Source organism: Nematostella vectensis, chromosome 9 (assembly GCF_932526225.1).
Source record: "Nematostella vectensis chromosome 9, jaNemVect1.1, whole genome shotgun sequence".
Classification (NCBI taxonomy): domain Eukaryota; kingdom Metazoa; phylum Cnidaria; class Anthozoa; order Actiniaria; family Edwardsiidae; genus Nematostella; species Nematostella vectensis.
The window spans coordinates 17027789-17044226 of NC_064042.1; the positions used below are offsets into that span (position 1 = coordinate 17027789).

A 16438-nucleotide genomic window follows, 5' to 3' on the forward strand; every position below is an offset into this window, starting at 1 on the left:
AGACTGACGCGCTGCCTATTGCGCTAACGACGCCTACATGGGAAATGTGACTTTTCTATGCGTGTTTGTGGTGCTTTCGTCAAACCGGTCATAGAGTTTTTCGTTTTCAAAAGAAAAATTATGCCCCGTGTGAGGATCGAACTCACGACCTTCAGATTTCTACATTTGATTATGAGACTGACGCGCTGCCTACTGCGCTAACAAGGCTAACATGAGAAATGCGTCTTCTCTATGCGTGTTTGTGGTGTTTTCGTCAAACCGGTCATAGAGTCATTCGTTTTCAAAAGAAAAAAATATGCCCCGTCTGAGGATCGAACTCACGACATTCAGATTTCTAAATTAGATTATGATACTGACGCGCTGCCTACTGCGCTAACGAGGCCAACATGAGAAAAGTGTCTTCTCTATGCGTGTTTGTTGTGTTTTTTTGTCAAACCGCTCAAAGAGTCATTCGTTTTCAAAAGAAAAAAAAATGTGCCCCGTGTGAGGATCGAACTCACGACCTTCAGATTTCTAGATTTGATTATGAGACTGACGCGCTGCCTATTGCGCTAACGACGCCTACATGGGAAATGTGCCTTTTCTATGCGTGTTTGTGGTGCTTTCGTCAAACCGGTCATAGAGTCTTTCGTTTTCAAAAGAAAAATTATGCCTTGTGTGAGGATTGAACTCACGACATTCAGATTTCTACATTCTATTATGATACTGACGCGCCGCCTACTGCGCTAACGAGGCCAACATGAGAAATGTGTCTTCTCTATGCGTGTTTGTGGTGTTTTCGTCAAACCGGTCATAGAGTCATTCGTTTTCAAAAGAATAAAATATGCCCCGTGTGAGGATCGAACTCACGCCCTTCAGATTTCTACATTTGATTATGAGACTTACACGCTGCCTACTGCGCTAGCGAGGCCAACCTGAGAAATGTGTCTTCTCTATACGTGTTTGTGGTGTTTTCGTCAAACTGGTCATAGAGTCATTCGTTTTCAAAAGAATAAAATATGCCACCTTTGAGGATTGAACTCACGACCTTCAGATTTCTACATTTGATTATGAGACTGACGCGCTGCCTACTGCGCTAACGAGTCCAACATGAGAAATGAGTCTTTTCTATGCGTGTTTGTGGTGTTTTCGTCAAACCGCTCATAGAGTCATTCGTTTTCAAAAGAAAAAAAATATGCCCTTTGTGAGGATCGAACTCACGACCTTTAGATTTCTACATTCGATTATGATATTGACGCGCCGCCTACTGCGCTAATGAGGCCAACATGAGAAATGTGTCTTCTCTATGTGTGTTTGTGGTGTTTTCGTCAAACCGGTCATAGAGTCATTCGTTTTGAAAAGAAAAAAATATGTCCCGTGTGAGGATCGAACTCACGACCTTCAGATTTCTACATTTGATTATGAGACTGACGCGCTGCCTACTGCGCTAACGAGGCTAACATGAGAAATGTGTCTTCTCTATGCGTGTTTGTGGTGTTTTCGTCAAACCGGTCATAGAGTCATTCGTTTTCAAAAGAAAAAAATATGCCCCGTCTGAGGATCGAACACACGACATTCAGATTTCTACATTAGATTATGATACTGACGCGCTGCCTACTGCGCTAACAAGGCCAACATGAGAAAAGTGTCTTCTCTATGCGTGTTTGTTGTGTTTTTTGTCAAACCGCTCATAGAGTCATTCGTTTTCAAAAGAAAAAAAAATGTGCCACGTGTGAGGATCGAACTCACGACCTTCAGATTTCTAGATTTGATTATGAGACTGACGCGCTGCCTATTGCGCTAACGACGCCTACATGGGAAATGTGCCTTTTCTATGCGTGTTTGTGGTGCTTTCGTCAAACCGGTCATAGAGTCTTTCGTTTTCAAAAGAAAAATTATGCCCCGTGTGAGGATCGAACTCACGACATTCAGATTTCTACATTCGATTATGATACTAACGCGCTGCCTACTGCGCTAACGAGGCCAACATGAGAAAAGTGTCTTTTCTATGCGTGTTTGTTGTGTTTTTTGTCAAACCGCTCATAGAGTCATTCGTTTTCAAAAGAAAAAAAAAATGTGCCACGTGTGAGGATCGAACTCACGACCTTCAGATTTCTAGATTTGATTATGAGACTGACGCGCTGCCTATTGCGCTAACGACGCCTACATGGGAAATGTGACTTTTCTATGCGTGTTTGTGGTGCTTTCGTCAAACCGGTCATAGAGTTTTTCGTTTTCAAAAGAAAAATTATGCCCCGTGTGAGGATCGAACTCACGACCTTCAGATTTCTACATTTGATTATGAGACTGACGCGCTGCCTACTGCGCTAACAAGGCTAACATGAGAAATGCGTCTTCTCTATGCGTGTTTGTGGTGTTTTCGTCAAACCGGTCATAGAGTAATTCGTTTTCAAAAGAAAAAAATATGCCCCGTCTGAGGATCGAACTCACGACATTCAGATTTCTAAATTAGATTATGATACTGACGCGCTGCCTACTGCGCTAACGAGGCCAACATGAGAAAAGTGTCTTCTCTATGCGTGTTTGTTGTGTTTTTTTGTCAAACCGCTCAAAGAGTCATTCGTTTTCAAAAGAAAAAAAAATGTGCCCCGTGTGAGGATCGAACTCACGACCTTCAGATTTCTAGATTTGATTATGAGACTGACGCGCTGCCTATTGCGCTAACGACGCCTACATGGGAAATGTGCCTTTTCTATGCGTGTTTGTGGTGCTTTCGTCAAACCGGTCATAGAGTCTTTCGTTTTCAAAAGAAAAATTATGCCTTGTGTGAGGATTGAACTCACGACATTCAGATTTCTACATTCTATTATGATACTGACGCGCCGCCTACTGCGCTAACGAGGCCAACATGAGAAATGTGTCTTCTCTATGCGTGTTTGTGGTGTTTTCGTCAAACCGGTCATAGAGTCATTCGTTTTCAAAAGAATAAAATATGCCCCGTGTGAGGATCGAACTCACGCCCTTCAGATTTCTACATTTGATTATGAGACTTACACGCTGCCTACTGCGCTAGCGAGGCCAACCTGAGAAATGTGTCTTCTCTATACGTGTTTGTGGTGTTTTCGTCAAACCGGTCATAGAGTCATTCGTTTTCAAAAGAAAAAAATATGCCCCGTGTGAGGATCGAACTCACTACCTTCAGATTTCTACATTTTATTATGAGACTGACGCGCTGCCTACTGCGCTAACGAGGCCAACATGAGAAATGCGTCTTTTCTATGCGTGTTTGTGGTGTTTTCGTCAAACCTCTCATAGAGTCATTCGTTTTCAAAAGAAAAAAATATGCCCCGTGTGAGGATCGAACTCACTACCTTCAGATTTCTACATTTTATTATGAGACTGGCGCTGCCTACTGCGCTAACGAGGCCAACATGAGAAATGCGTCTTTTCTATGCGTGTTTGTGGTGTTTTCGTCAAACCGCTCATAGAGTCATTCGTTTTCAAAAGAAAAAAAAAATGTGCCACGTGTGAGGATCGAACTCACGACCTTCAGATTTCTAGATTTGATTATGAGACTGACGCGCTGCCTATTGCGCTAACGACGCCTACATGGGAAATGTGACTTTTCTATGCGTATTTGTGGTGCTTTCGTCAAACCGGTCATAGAGTTTTTCGTTTTCAAAAGAAAAATTATGCCCCGTGTGAGGATCGAACTCACGACCTTCAGATTTCTACATTTGATTATGAGACTGACGCGCTGCCTACTGCGCTAACAAGGCTAACATGAGAAATGCATCTTCTCTATGCGTGTTTGTGGTGTTTTCGTCAAACCGGTCATAGAGTCATTCGTTTTCAAAAGAAAAAAATATGCCCCGTCTGAGGATCGAACTCACGACATTCAGATTTCTAAATTAGATTATGATACTGACGCGCTGCCTACTGCGCTAACGAGGCCAACATGAGAAAAGTGTCTTCTCTATGCGTGTTTGTTGTGTTTTTTTGTCAAATTTTTCATAGAGTCATTCGTTTTCAAAAGAAAAAAAAATGTGCCCCGTGTGAGGATCGAACTCACGACCTTCAGATTTCTAGATTTGATTATGAGACTGACGCGCTGCCTTTTGCGCTAACGACGCCTACATGGGAAATGTGCCTTTTCTATGCGTGTTTGTAGTGCTTTCGTCAAACCGGTCTTGGAGTCTTTCGTTTTCAAAAGAAAAATATGCCTTGTGTGAGGATTGAACTCACGACATTCAGATTTCTACATTCTATTATGATACTGACGCGCCGCCTACTGCGCTAACGAGGCCAACATGAGAAATGTGTCTTCTCTATGCGTGTTTGTGGTGTTTTCGTCAAACCGGTCATAGAGTCATTCGTTTTCAAAAGAATAAAATATGCCCCGTGTGAGGATCGAACTCACGCCCTTCAGATTTCTACATTTGATTATAAGACTTACACGCTGCCTACTGCGCTAACGAGGCCAACATGAGAAATGCGTCTTTTCTATGCGTGTCTGTGGTGTTTTCGTCAAACCGGTCATAGAGTCATTCGTTTTCAAAAGAAAAAAATATGCCCCGTGTGAGGATCGAACTCATGACCTTCAGATTTCTACATTTGATTATGAGACTGACGCGCTGTCTACTGCGCTAACGAGGCCAACATGAGAAATGCGTCTTCTCTATGCGTGTCTGTGGTGTTTTCTTTAAACCGGTCATAGAGTCATTCGTTTTGAAAAGAAAAAAATGTGCCCCGTGTGATGATCGAACTCACGACCTTAAGATTTCTAGATTTGATTATGAGACTGACGCGCTGCCTATTGCGCTAACGACGCCTACATGGGAAATGTGCCTTTTCTATGCGTGTTTGTGGTGTTTTCGTCAAACCGGTCATAGAGTCTTTCGTTTTCAAAAGAAAAAAATATGCCCCGTGTGAGGATCGATCTCACGACCTTCAGATTACTACATTTGATTATGAGACTGACGCGCTGCCTACTGCGCTAACAAGGCCAACCTGAAAAATGTGTCTTCTCTATGCGTGTTTGTGGTGTTTTCGTCAAACCGGTCATAGAGTCATTCGTTTTCAAAAGAAAAAAAAATGTGCCCCGTGTGAGGATCGAACTCACGACCTTCAGATTTCTAGATTTGATTATGAGACTGACGCGCTGCCTATTGCGCTAATGAGGCCAACATGAGAAATGTGTCTTCTCTATGTGTGTTTGTGGTGTTTTCGTCAAACCGGTCATAGAGTCATTCGTTTTGAAAAGAAAAAAATATGTCCAGTGTGAGGATCGAACTCACGACCTTCAGATTTCTACATTTGATTATGAGACTGACGCGCTGCCTACTGCGCTAACGAGGCTAACATGAGAAATGTGTCTTCTCTATGCGTGTTTGTGGTGTTTTCGTCAAACCGGTCATAGAGTCTTTCGTTTTCAAAAGAAAAAAATATGCCTCGTGTGAGGATCGATCTCACGACCTTCAGATTTCTACATTTGATTATGAGACTGACGCGCTGCCTATTGCGCTAACGACGCCTACATGGGAAATGTACCTTTTCTATGCGTGTTTGTGGTGTTTTCGTCAAACCGGTCATAGAGTCTTTCGTTTTCAAAAGAAAGAAATATGCCCCGTGTGAGGATCGAACTCACGACATTCAGATTTCTACATTAGATTATGATACTGACGCGCCGCCTACTGCGCTAACGAGGCCAACATGAGAAATGTGTCTTCTCTATGCGTGTTTGTGGTATTTTCGTCAAACCGGTCATAGAGTCATTCGTTTTCAAAAGAAAAAAATATGCCCCGTGTGAGGATCGAACTCACTACCTTCAGATTTCTACATTTGATTATGAGACTGACGCGCTGCCTACTGCGCTAACGAGGCTAACATGAGAAATGCGTCTTCTCTATGCGTGTTTGTGGTAATTTTTGTCAAACCGGTCATAGAGTCATTCGTTTTCCAAAGAAAAAAATATGCCCCGTCTGAGGATCGAACTCACGACATTCAGATTTCTACATTCGATTATGATACTGACGCGCCGCCTACTGCGCTAACGAGGCCAACATGAGAAATGTGTCTTCTCTATGCGTGTTTGTGGTGTTTTCGTCAAACCGCTCATAGAGTCATTCGTTTTCAAAAGAAAAAAATATGCCCCGTGTGAGGATCGAACTCATGACCTTCAGATTTCTACATTTGATTATGAGACTGACGCGCTGCCTACTGCGCTAACGAGGCCAACATGAGAAATGCGTCTTTTCTATGCGTGTTTGTGGTGTTTTCGTCAAACCAGTCATAAAGTAATTCGTTTTCAAAAGAAACAAATATGCCCCGTGTGAGGATCGAACTCACGACCTTCAGATTTCTACATTTGATTATGAGACTGACGCGCTGCCTACTGCGCTAACGAGGCCAACATGAGAAATGCGTCATTTCTTTGCGTGTTTTTGGTGTTTTCGTCAAAACGCTCATAGAGTCATTCGTTTTCAAAAGAGAAAAATATGCCCCGTGTGAGGATCGAACTCAAGACCTTCAGATTTCTACATTCGATTATGAGACTGACGCGCTGCCTACTGCGCTAACGCGGCCAACATGAGAAAAGTGTCTTCTCTATGCGTGTTTGTGGTGTTTTCGTCAAACCAGTCATAAAGTCATTCGTTTTCAAAAGAAAAAAATATGCCCAGTGTGAGGATCGAACTCATGACCTTCAGATTTCTACATTTGATTATGATACTGACGCGCTGCCTACTGCGCTAACGAGGCCAACATGAGAAATGCGTCTTTTCTATGCGTGTTTGTGGTGTTTTCGTCAAACCAGTCATAAAGTCATTCGTTTTCAAAAGAAAAAAATATGCCCCGTGTGAGGATCGAACTCACGACCTTCAGATTTCTACATTTGATTATGAGACTGACGCGCTGCCTACTGCGCTAACGAGGCCAACATGAGAAAAGTGTCTTCTCTATGCGTGTTTGTGATGTTTTCGTCAAACCAGTCATAAAGTCATTCGTTTTCAAAAGAAAAAAATATGCCCCGTGTGAGGATCGAACTCATGACCTTCAGATTTCTACATTTGATTATGAGACTGACGCGCTGCCTACTGCGCTAACGAGGCCAACATGAGAAATGCGTCTTTTCTATGCGTGTTTGTGGTGTTTTCGTCAAACCAGTCATAAAGTAATTCGTTTTCAAAAGAAACAAATATGCCCCGTGTGAGGATCGAACTCACGACCTTCAGATTTCTACATTTGATTATGAGACTGACGCGCTGCCTACTGCGCTAACGAGGCCAACATGAGAAATGCGTCATTTCTTTGCGTGTTTTTGGTGTTTTCGTCAAAACGCTCATAGAGTCATTCGTTTTCAAAAGAGAAAAATATGCCCCGTGTGAGGATCGAACTCAAGACCTTCAGATTTCTACATTCGATTATGAGACTGACGCGCTGCCTACTGCGCTAACGCGGCCAACATGAGAAAAGTGTCTTCTCTATGCGTGTTTGTGGTGTTTTCGTCAAACCAGTCATAAAGTCATTCGTTTTCAAAAGAAAAAAATATGCCCAGTGTGAGGATCGAACTCATGACCTTCAGATTTCTACATTTGATTATGATACTGACGCGCTGCCTACTGCGCTAACGAGGCCAACATGAGAAATGCGTCTTTTCTATGCGTGTTTGTGGTGTTTTCGTCAAACCAGTCATAAAGTCATTCGTTTTCAAAAGAAAAAAATATGCCCCGTGTGAGGATCGAACTCACGACCTTCAGATTTCTACATTTGATTATGAGACTGACGCGCTGCCTACTGCGCTAACGAGGCCAACATGAGAAAAGTGTCTTCTCTATGCGTGTTTGTGATGTTTTCGTCAAACCAGTCATAAAGTCATTCGTTTTCAAAAGAAAAAAATATGCCCCGTGTGAGGATCGAACTCATGACCTTCAGATTTCTACATTTGATTATGATACTGACGCGCTGCCTACTGCGCTAACGAGGCCAACATGAGAAATGCGTCTTTTCTATGCGTGTTTGTGGTGTTTTCGTCAAACCAGTCATAAAGTCATTCGTTTTCAAAAGAAAAAAATATGCCCCGTGTGAGGATCGAACTCACGACCTTCAGATTTCTACATTTGATTATGAGACTGACGCGCTGCCTACTGCGCTAACGAGGCCAACATGAGAAATGAGTCATTTCTATGCGTGTTTGTGGTGTTTTCGTCAAAACGCTCATAGAGTCATTCGTTTTCAAAAGAGAAAAATATGCCCCGTGTGAGGATCGAACTCAAGACCTTCAGATTTCTACATTCGATTATGAGACTGACGCGCTGCCTACTGCGCAAACGAGGCCAACATGAGAAAAGTGTCTTCTCTATGCGTGTTTGTGGTGTTTTTTTGTCAAACCGGTCATAGAGTCATTCGTTTTGAAAAGAAAAAAATATGTCCAGTGTGAGGATCGAACTCACGACCTTCAGATTTCTACATTTGATTATGAGACTGACGCGCTGCCTACTGCGCTAACGAGGCTAACATGAGAAATGTGTCTTCTCTATGCGTGTTTGTGGTGTTTTCGTCAAACCGGTCATAGAGTCATTCGTTTTCAAAAGAAAAAAAAAATGTGCCCCGTGTGAGGATCGAACTCACGACCTTCAGATTTCTAGATTTGATTATGAGACTGACGCGCTGCCTATTGCGCTAATGAGGCCAACATGAGAAATGTGTCTCCTCTATGTGTGTTTGTGGTGTTTTCGTCAAACCGGTCATAGAGTCATTCGTTTTGAAAAGAAAAAAATATGTCCAGTGTGAGGATCGAACTCACGACCTTCAGATTTCTACATTTGATTATGAGACTGACGCGCTGCCTACTGCGCTAACGAGGCTAACATGAGAAATGTGTCTTCTCTATGCGTGTTTGTGGTGTTTTCGTCAAACCGGTCATAGAGTCTTTCGTTTTCAAAAGAAAAAAATATGCCTCGTGTGAGGATCGATCTCACGACCTTCAGATTTCTACATTTGATTATGAGACTGACGCGCTGCCTATTGCGCTAACGACGCCTACATGGGAAATGTACCTTTTCTATGCGTGTTTGTGGTGTTTTCGTCAAACCGGTCATAGAGTCTTTCGTTTTCAAAAGAAAGAAATATGCCCCGTGTGAGGATCGAACTCACGACATTCAGATTTCTACATTAGATTATGATACTGACGCGCCGCCTACTGCGCTAACGAGGCCAACATGAGAAATGTGTCTTCTCTATGCGTGTTTGTGGTATTTTCGTCAAACCGGTCATAGAGTCATTCGTTTTCAAAAGAAAAAAATATGCCCCGTGTGAGGATCGAACTCACTACCTTCAGATTTCTACATTTGATTATGAGACTGACGCGCTGCCTACTGCGCTAACGAGGCTAACATGAGAAATGCGTCTTCTCTATGCGTGTTTGTGGTAATTTTTGTCAAACCGGTCATAGAGTCATTCGTTTTCAAAAGAAAAAAATATGCCCCGTGTGAGGATCGAACTCACGACATTCAGATTTCTACATTCGATTATGATACTGACGCGCCGCCTACTGCGCTAACGAGGCCAACATGAGAAATGTGTCTTCTCTATGCGTGTTTGTGGTGTTTTCGTCAAACCGCTCATAGAGTCATTCGTTTTCAAAAGAAAAAAATATGCCCCGTGTGAGGATCGAACTCATGACCTTCAGATTTCTACATTTGATTATGAGACTGACGCGCTGCCTACTGCGCTAACGAGGCCAACATGAGAAATGCGTCTTTTCTATGCGTGTTTGTGGTGTTTTCGTCAAACCAGTCATAAAGTAATTCGTTTTCAAAAGAAACAAATATGCCCCGTGTGAGGATCGAACTCACGACCTTCAGATTTCTACATTTGATTATGAGACTGACGCGCTGCCTACTGCGCTAACGAGGCCAACATGAGAAATGCGTCATTTCTTTGCGTGTTTTTGGTGTTTTCGTCAAAACGCTAATAGAGTCATTCGTTTTCAAAAGAGAAAAATATGCCCCGTGTGAGGATCGAACTCAAGACCTTCAGATTTCTACATTCGATTATGAGACTGACGCGCTGCCTACTGCGCTAACGCGGCCAACATGAGAAAAGTGTCTTCTCTATGCGTGTTTGTGGTGTTTTCGTCAAACCAGTCATAAAGTCATTCGTTTTCAAAAGAAAAAAATATGCCCCGTGTGAGGATCGAACTCATGACCTTCAGATTTCTACATTTGATTATGATACTGACGCGCTGCCTACTGCGCTAACGAGGCCAACATGAGAAATGCGTCTTTTCTATGCGTGTTTGTGGTGTTTTCGTCAAACCAGTCATAAAGTCATTCGTTTTCAAAAGAAAAAAATATGCCCCGTGTGAGGATCGAACTCACGACCTTCAGATTTCTACATTTGATTATGAGACTGACGCGCTGCCTACTGCGCTAACGAGGCCAACATGAGAAAAGTGTCTTCTCTATGCGTGTTTGTGATGTTTTCGTCAAACCAGTCATAAAGTCATTCGTTTTCAAAAGAAAAAAATATGCCCCGTGTGAGGATCGAACTCATGACCTTCAGATTTCTACATTTGATTATGATACTGACGCGCTGCCTACTGCGCTAACGAGGCCAACATGAGAAATGCGTCTTTTCTATGCGTGTTTGTGGTGTTTTCGTCAAACCAGTCATAAAGTCATTCGTTTTCAAAAGAAAAAAATATGCCCCGTGTGAGGATCGAACTCACGACCTTCAGATTTCTACATTTGATTATGAGACTGACGCGCTGCCTACTGCGCTAACGAGGCCAACATGAGAAATGAGTCATTTCTATGCGTGTTTGTGGTGTTTTCGTCAAAACGCTCATAGAGTCATTCGTTTTCAAAAGAGAAAAATATGCCCCGTGTGAGGATCGAACTCAAGACCTTCAGATTTCTACATTCGATTATGAGACTGACGCGCTGCCTACTGCGCAAACGAGGCCAACATGAGAAAAGTGTCTTCTCTATGCGTGTTTGTGGTGTTTTTTTGTCAAACCGGTCATAGAGTCATTCGTTTTGAAAAGAAAAAAATATGTCCAGTGTGAGGATCGAACTCACGACCTTCAGATTTCTACATTTGATTATGAGACTGACGCGCTGCCTACTGCGCTAACGAGGCTAACATGAGAAATGTGTCTTCTCTATGCGTGTTTGTGGTGTTTTCGTCAAACCGGTCATAGAGTCATTCGTTTTCAAAAGAAAAAAAAAATGTGCCCCGTGTGAGGATCGAACTCACGACCTTCAGATTTCTAGATTTGATTATGAGACTGACGCGCTGCCTATTGCGCTAATGAGGCCAACATGAGAAATGTGTCTTCTCTATGTGTGTTTGTGGTGTTTTCGTCAAACCGGTCATAGAGTCATTCGTTTTGAAAAGAAAAAAATATGTCCAGTGTGAGGATCGAACTCACGACCTTCAGATTTCTACATTTGATTATGAGACTGACGCGCTGCCTACTGCGCTAACGAGGCTAACATGAGAAATGTGTCTTCTCTATGCGTGTTTGTGGTGTTTTCGTCAAACCGGTCATAGAGTCTTTCGTTTTCAAAAGAAAAAAATATGCCTCGTGTGAGGATCGATCTCACGACCTTCAGATTTCTACATTTGATTATGAGACTGACGCGCTGCCTATTGCGCTAACGACGCCTACATGGGAAATGTACCTTTTCTATGCGTGTTTGTGGTGTTTTCGTCAAACCGGTCATAGAGTCTTTCGTTTTCAAAAAAAAGAAATATGCCCCGTGTGAGGATCGAACTCACGACATTCAGATTTCTACATTAGATTATGATACTGACGCGCCGCCTACTGCGCTAACGAGGCCAACATGAGAAATGTGTCTTCTCTATGCGTGTTTGTGGTATTTTTGTCAAACCGGTCATAGAGTCATTCGTTTTCAAAAGAAAAAAATATGCCCCGTGTGAGGATCGAACTCACTACCTTCAGATTTCTACATTTGATTATGAGACTGACGCGCTGCCTACTGCGCTAACGAGGCTAACATGAGAAATGCGTCTTCTCTATGCGTGTTTGTGGTAATTTTTGTCAAACCGGTCATAGAGTCATTCGTTTTCCAAAGAAAAAAATATGCCCCGTCTGAGGATCGAACTCACGACATTCAGATTTCTACATTCGATTATGATACTGACGCGCCGCCTACTGCGCTAACGAGGCCAACATGAGAAATGTGTCTTCTCTATGCGTGTTTGTGGTGTTTTCGTCAAACCGCTCATAGAGTCATTCGTTTTCAAAAGAAAAAAATATGCCCCGTGTGAGGATCGAACTCATGACCTTCAGATTTCTACATTTGATTATGAGACTGACGCGCTGCCTACTGCGCTAACGAGGCCAACATGAGAAATGCGTCTTTTCTATGCGTGTTTGTGGTGTTTTCGTCAAACCAGTCATAAAGTAATTCGTTTTCAAAAGAAACAAATATGCCCCGTGTGAGGATCGAACTCACGACCTTCAGATTTCTACATTTGATTATGAGACTGACGCGCTGCCTACTGCGCTAACGAGGCCAACATGAGAAATGCGTCATTTCTTTGCGTGTTTTTGGTGTTTTCGTCAAAACGCTCATAGAGTCATTCGTTTTCAAAAGAGAAAAATATGCCCCGTGTGAGGATCGAACTCAAGACCTTCAGATTTCTACATTCGATTATGAGACTGACGCGCTGCCTACTGCGCTAACGCGGCCAACATGAGAAAAGTGTCTTCTCTATGCGTGTTTGTGGTGTTTTCGTCAAACCAGTCATAAAGTCATTCGTTTTCAAAAGAAAAAAATATGCCCCGTGTGAGGATCGAACTCATGACCTTCAGATTTCTACATTTGATTATGATACTGACGCGCTGCCTACTGCGCTAACGAGGCCAACATGAGAAATGCGTCTTTTCTATGCGTGTTTGTGGTGTTTTCGTCAAACCAGTCATAAAGTCATTCGTTTTCAAAAGAAAAAATTATGCCCCGTGTGAGGATCGAACTCACGACCTTCAGATTTCTACATTTGATTATGAGACTGACGCGCTGCCTACTGCGCTAACGAGGCCAACATGAGAAAAGTGTCTTCTCTATGCGTGTTTGTGGTGTTTTCGTCAAACCAGTCATAAAGTCATTCGTTTTCAAAAGAAAAAAATATGCCCCGTGTGAGGATCGAACTCATGACCTTCAGATTTCTACATTTGATTATGATACTGACGCGCTGCCTACTGCGCTAACGAGGCCAACATGAGAAATGCGTCTTTTCTATGCGTGTTTGTGGTGTTTTCGTCAAACCAGTCATAAAGTCATTCGTTTTCAAAAGAAAAAAATATGCCCCGTGTGAGGATCGAACTCACGACCTTCAGATTTCTACATTTGATTATGAGACTGACGCGCTGCCTACTGCGCTAACGAGGCCAACATGAGAAATGAGTCATTTCTATGCGTGTTTGTGGTGTTTTCGTCAAAACGCTCATAGAGTCATTCGTTTTCAAAAGAGAAAAATATGCCCCGTGTGAGGATCGAACTCAAGACCTTCAGATTTCTACATTCGATTATAAGACTGACGCGCTGCCTACTGCGCAAACGAGGCCAACATGAGAAAAGTGTCTTCTCTATGCGTGTTTGTGGTGTTTTTTTGTCAAACCGGTCATAGAGTCATTCGTTTTGAAAAGAAAAAAATATGTCCAGTGTGAGGATCGAACTCACGACCTTCAGATTTCTACATTTGATTATGAGACTGACGCGCTGCCTACTGCGCTAACGAGGCTAACATGAGAAATGTGTCTTCTCTATGCGTGTTTGTGGTGTTTTCGTCAAACCGGTCATAGAGTCTTTCGTTTTCAAAAGAAAAAAATATGCCTCGTGTGAGGATCGATCTCACGACCTTCAGATTTCTACATTTGATTATGAGACTGACGCGCTGCCTATTGCGCTAACGACGCCTACATGGGAAATGTACCTTTTCTATGCGTGTTTGTGGTGTTTTCGTCAAACCGGTCATAGAGTCATTCGTTTTCAAAAGAAAAAAATATGCCCCGTGTGAGGATCGAACTCACTACCTTCAGATTTCTACATTTGATTATGAGACTGACGCGCTGCCTACTGCGCTAACGAGGCTAACATGAGAAATGCGTCTTCTCTATGCGTGTTTGTGGTAATTTTTGTCAAACCGATCATAGAGTCATTCGTTTTCCAAAGAAAAAAATATGCCCCGTCTGAGGATCGAACTCACGACATTCAGATTTCTACATTCGATTATGATACTGACGCGCCGCCTACTGCGCTAACGAGGCCAACATGAGAAATGTGTCTTCTCTATGCGTGTTTGTGGTGTTTTCGTCAAACCGCTCATAGAGTCATTCGTTTTCAAAAGAAAAAAATATGCCCCGTGTGAGGATCGAACTCATGACCTTCAGATTTCTACATTTGATTATGAGACTGACGCGCTGCCTACTGCGCTAACGAGGCCAACATGAGAAATGCGTCTTTTCTATGCGTGTTTGTGGTGTTTTCGTCAAACCAGTCATAAAGTAATTCGTTTTCAAAAGAAACAAATATGCCCCGTGTGAGGATCGAACTCACGACCTTCAGATTTCTACATTTGATTATGAGACTGACGCGCTGCCTACTGCGCTAACGAGGCCAACATGAGAAATGCGTCATTTCTTTGCGTGTTTGTGGTGTTTTCGTCAAAACGCTCATAGAGTCATTCGTTTTCAAAAGAGAAAAATATGCCCCGTGTGAGGATCGAACTCAAGACCTTCAGATTTCTACATTCGATTATGAGACTGACGCGCTGCCTACTGCGCAAACGAGGCCAACATGAGAAAAGTGTCTTCTCTATGCGTGTTTGTGGTGTTTTCGTCAAACCAGTCATAAAGTCATTCGTTTTCAAAAGAAAAAAATATGCCCCGTGTGAGGATCGAACTCATGACCTTCAGATTTCTACATTTGATTATGATACTGACGCGCTGCCTACTGCGCTAACGAGGCCAACATGAGAAATGCGTCTTTTCTATGCGTGTTTGTGGTGTTTTCGTCAAACCAGTCATAAAGTCATTCGTTTTCAAAAGAAAAAAATATGCCCCGTGTGAGGATCGAACTCACGACCTTCAGATTTCTACATTTGATTATGAGACTGACGCGCTGCCTACTGCGCTAACGAGGCCAACATGAGAAAAGTGTCTTCTCTATGCGTGTTTGTGGTGTTTTCGTCAAACCAGTCATAAAGTCATTCGTTTTCAAAAGAAAAAAATATGCCCCGTATGAGGATCGAACTCATGACCTTCAGATTTCTACATTAGATTATGATACTGACGCGCCGCCTACTGCGCTAACGAGGCCAACATGAGAAATGCGTCTTCTCTATGCGTGTTTGTGGTGTTTTCGTCAAACCGGTCATAAAGTCATTCGTTTTCAAAAGAAAAAAATATGCCCCGTGTGAGGATCGAACTCATGACCTTCAGATTTCTACATTTGATTATGATACTGACGCGCTGCCTACTGCGCTAACGAGGCCAACATGAGAAATGCGTCTTTTCTATGCGTGTTTGTGGTGTTTTCGTCAAACCAGTCATAAAGTCATTCGTTTTCAAAAGAAAAAAATATGCCCCGTGTGAGGATCGAACTCACGACCTTCAGATTTCTACATTTGATTATGAGACTGACGCGCTGCCTACTGCGCTAACGAGGCCAACATGAGAAAAGTGTCTTCTCTATGCGTGTTTGTGGTGTTTTCGTCAAACCAGTCATAAAGTCATTCGTTTTCAAAAGAAAAAAATATGCCCCGTGTGAGGATCGAACTCATGACCTTCAGATTTCTACATTTGATTATGATACTGACGCGCTGCCTACTGCGCTAACGAGGCCAACATGAGAAATGCGTCTTTTCTATGCGTGTTTGTGGTGTTTTCGTCAAACCAGTCATAAAGTCATTCGTTTTCAAAAGAAAAAAATATGCCCCGTGTGAGGATCGAACTCACGACCTTCAGATTTCTACATTTGATTATGAGACTGACGCGCTGCCTACTGCGCTAACGAGGCCAACATGAGAAATGAGTCATTTCTATGCGTGTTTGTGGTGTTTTCGTCAAAACGCTCATAGAGTCATTCGTTTTCAAAAGAGAAAAATATGCCCCGTGTGAGGATCGAACTCAAGACCTTCAGATTTCTACATTCGATTATGAGACTGACGCGCTGCCTACTGCGCAAACGAGGCCAACATGAGAAAAGTGTCTTCTCTATGCGTGTTTGTGGTGTTTTTTTGTCAAACCGGTCATAGAGTCATTTGTTTTGAAAAGAAAAAAATATGTCCAGTGTGAGGATCGAACTCACGACCTTCAGATTTCTACATTTGATTATGAGACTGACGCGCTGCCTACTGCGCTAACGAGGCTAACATGAGAAATGTGTCTTCTCTATGCGTGTTTGTGGTGTTTTCGTCAAACCGGTCATAGAGTCTTTCGTTTTCAAAAGAAAAAAATATGCCTCTT

General features: G+C 42.6%; 20 non-coding genes across 20 annotated transcripts; all 20 read right to left on the bottom strand.

Moving 5' to 3' along the window:
* Nucleotides 1–121: 121 nt before the first annotated feature.
* Nucleotides 122–207, bottom strand: Trnam-cau. Its single transcript is given in 2 exon segments — nucleotides 122–157; nucleotides 171–207. It is a non-coding gene; the product is annotated as a tRNA-Met (tRNA).
* Nucleotides 208–1350: 1143 nt separating this feature from the next.
* Trnam-cau lies at nucleotides 1351–1436 on the bottom strand. The gene is given in 2 exon segments: nucleotides 1351–1386; nucleotides 1400–1436. It is a non-coding gene; the product is annotated as a tRNA-Met (tRNA).
* A 794-nt stretch (nucleotides 1437–2230) lies between these two features.
* On the bottom strand, nucleotides 2231–2316 carry Trnam-cau. The gene is given in 2 exon segments: nucleotides 2231–2266; nucleotides 2280–2316. It is a non-coding gene; the product is annotated as a tRNA-Met (tRNA).
* A 1317-nt stretch (nucleotides 2317–3633) lies between these two features.
* Trnam-cau lies at nucleotides 3634–3719 on the bottom strand. Its single transcript is given in 2 exon segments — nucleotides 3634–3669; nucleotides 3683–3719. It is a non-coding gene; the product is annotated as a tRNA-Met (tRNA).
* Nucleotides 3720–4335: 616 nt separating this feature from the next.
* Nucleotides 4336–4421, bottom strand: Trnai-uau. The gene is given in 2 exon segments: nucleotides 4336–4371; nucleotides 4385–4421. It is a non-coding gene; the product is annotated as a tRNA-Ile (tRNA).
* Nucleotides 4422–6263: 1842 nt separating this feature from the next.
* On the bottom strand, nucleotides 6264–6349 carry Trnam-cau. The gene is given in 2 exon segments: nucleotides 6264–6299; nucleotides 6313–6349. It is a non-coding gene; the product is annotated as a tRNA-Met (tRNA).
* A 439-nt stretch (nucleotides 6350–6788) lies between these two features.
* Nucleotides 6789–6874, bottom strand: Trnam-cau. Its single transcript is given in 2 exon segments — nucleotides 6789–6824; nucleotides 6838–6874. It is a non-coding gene; the product is annotated as a tRNA-Met (tRNA).
* Nucleotides 6875–7138: 264 nt separating this feature from the next.
* Trnam-cau lies at nucleotides 7139–7224 on the bottom strand. Its single transcript is given in 2 exon segments — nucleotides 7139–7174; nucleotides 7188–7224. It is a non-coding gene; the product is annotated as a tRNA-Met (tRNA).
* Nucleotides 7225–7663: 439 nt separating this feature from the next.
* Nucleotides 7664–7749, bottom strand: Trnam-cau. Its single transcript is given in 2 exon segments — nucleotides 7664–7699; nucleotides 7713–7749. It is a non-coding gene; the product is annotated as a tRNA-Met (tRNA).
* A 264-nt stretch (nucleotides 7750–8013) lies between these two features.
* Nucleotides 8014–8099, bottom strand: Trnam-cau. The gene is given in 2 exon segments: nucleotides 8014–8049; nucleotides 8063–8099. It is a non-coding gene; the product is annotated as a tRNA-Met (tRNA).
* Nucleotides 8100–9769: 1670 nt separating this feature from the next.
* Trnam-cau lies at nucleotides 9770–9855 on the bottom strand. Its single transcript is given in 2 exon segments — nucleotides 9770–9805; nucleotides 9819–9855. It is a non-coding gene; the product is annotated as a tRNA-Met (tRNA).
* Nucleotides 9856–10294: 439 nt separating this feature from the next.
* On the bottom strand, nucleotides 10295–10380 carry Trnam-cau. Its single transcript is given in 2 exon segments — nucleotides 10295–10330; nucleotides 10344–10380. It is a non-coding gene; the product is annotated as a tRNA-Met (tRNA).
* Nucleotides 10381–10644: 264 nt separating this feature from the next.
* Trnam-cau lies at nucleotides 10645–10730 on the bottom strand. The gene is given in 2 exon segments: nucleotides 10645–10680; nucleotides 10694–10730. It is a non-coding gene; the product is annotated as a tRNA-Met (tRNA).
* A 1670-nt stretch (nucleotides 10731–12400) lies between these two features.
* Nucleotides 12401–12486, bottom strand: Trnam-cau. The gene is given in 2 exon segments: nucleotides 12401–12436; nucleotides 12450–12486. It is a non-coding gene; the product is annotated as a tRNA-Met (tRNA).
* Nucleotides 12487–12925: 439 nt separating this feature from the next.
* On the bottom strand, nucleotides 12926–13011 carry Trnam-cau. Its single transcript is given in 2 exon segments — nucleotides 12926–12961; nucleotides 12975–13011. It is a non-coding gene; the product is annotated as a tRNA-Met (tRNA).
* Nucleotides 13012–13275: 264 nt separating this feature from the next.
* On the bottom strand, nucleotides 13276–13361 carry Trnam-cau. Its single transcript is given in 2 exon segments — nucleotides 13276–13311; nucleotides 13325–13361. It is a non-coding gene; the product is annotated as a tRNA-Met (tRNA).
* Nucleotides 13362–14503: 1142 nt separating this feature from the next.
* On the bottom strand, nucleotides 14504–14589 carry Trnam-cau. Its single transcript is given in 2 exon segments — nucleotides 14504–14539; nucleotides 14553–14589. It is a non-coding gene; the product is annotated as a tRNA-Met (tRNA).
* Nucleotides 14590–15028: 439 nt separating this feature from the next.
* Trnam-cau lies at nucleotides 15029–15114 on the bottom strand. The gene is given in 2 exon segments: nucleotides 15029–15064; nucleotides 15078–15114. It is a non-coding gene; the product is annotated as a tRNA-Met (tRNA).
* Nucleotides 15115–15553: 439 nt separating this feature from the next.
* Nucleotides 15554–15639, bottom strand: Trnam-cau. Its single transcript is given in 2 exon segments — nucleotides 15554–15589; nucleotides 15603–15639. It is a non-coding gene; the product is annotated as a tRNA-Met (tRNA).
* A 264-nt stretch (nucleotides 15640–15903) lies between these two features.
* Trnam-cau lies at nucleotides 15904–15989 on the bottom strand. Its single transcript is given in 2 exon segments — nucleotides 15904–15939; nucleotides 15953–15989. It is a non-coding gene; the product is annotated as a tRNA-Met (tRNA).
* Between the last annotated feature and the right edge of the window lie 449 nt (nucleotides 15990–16438).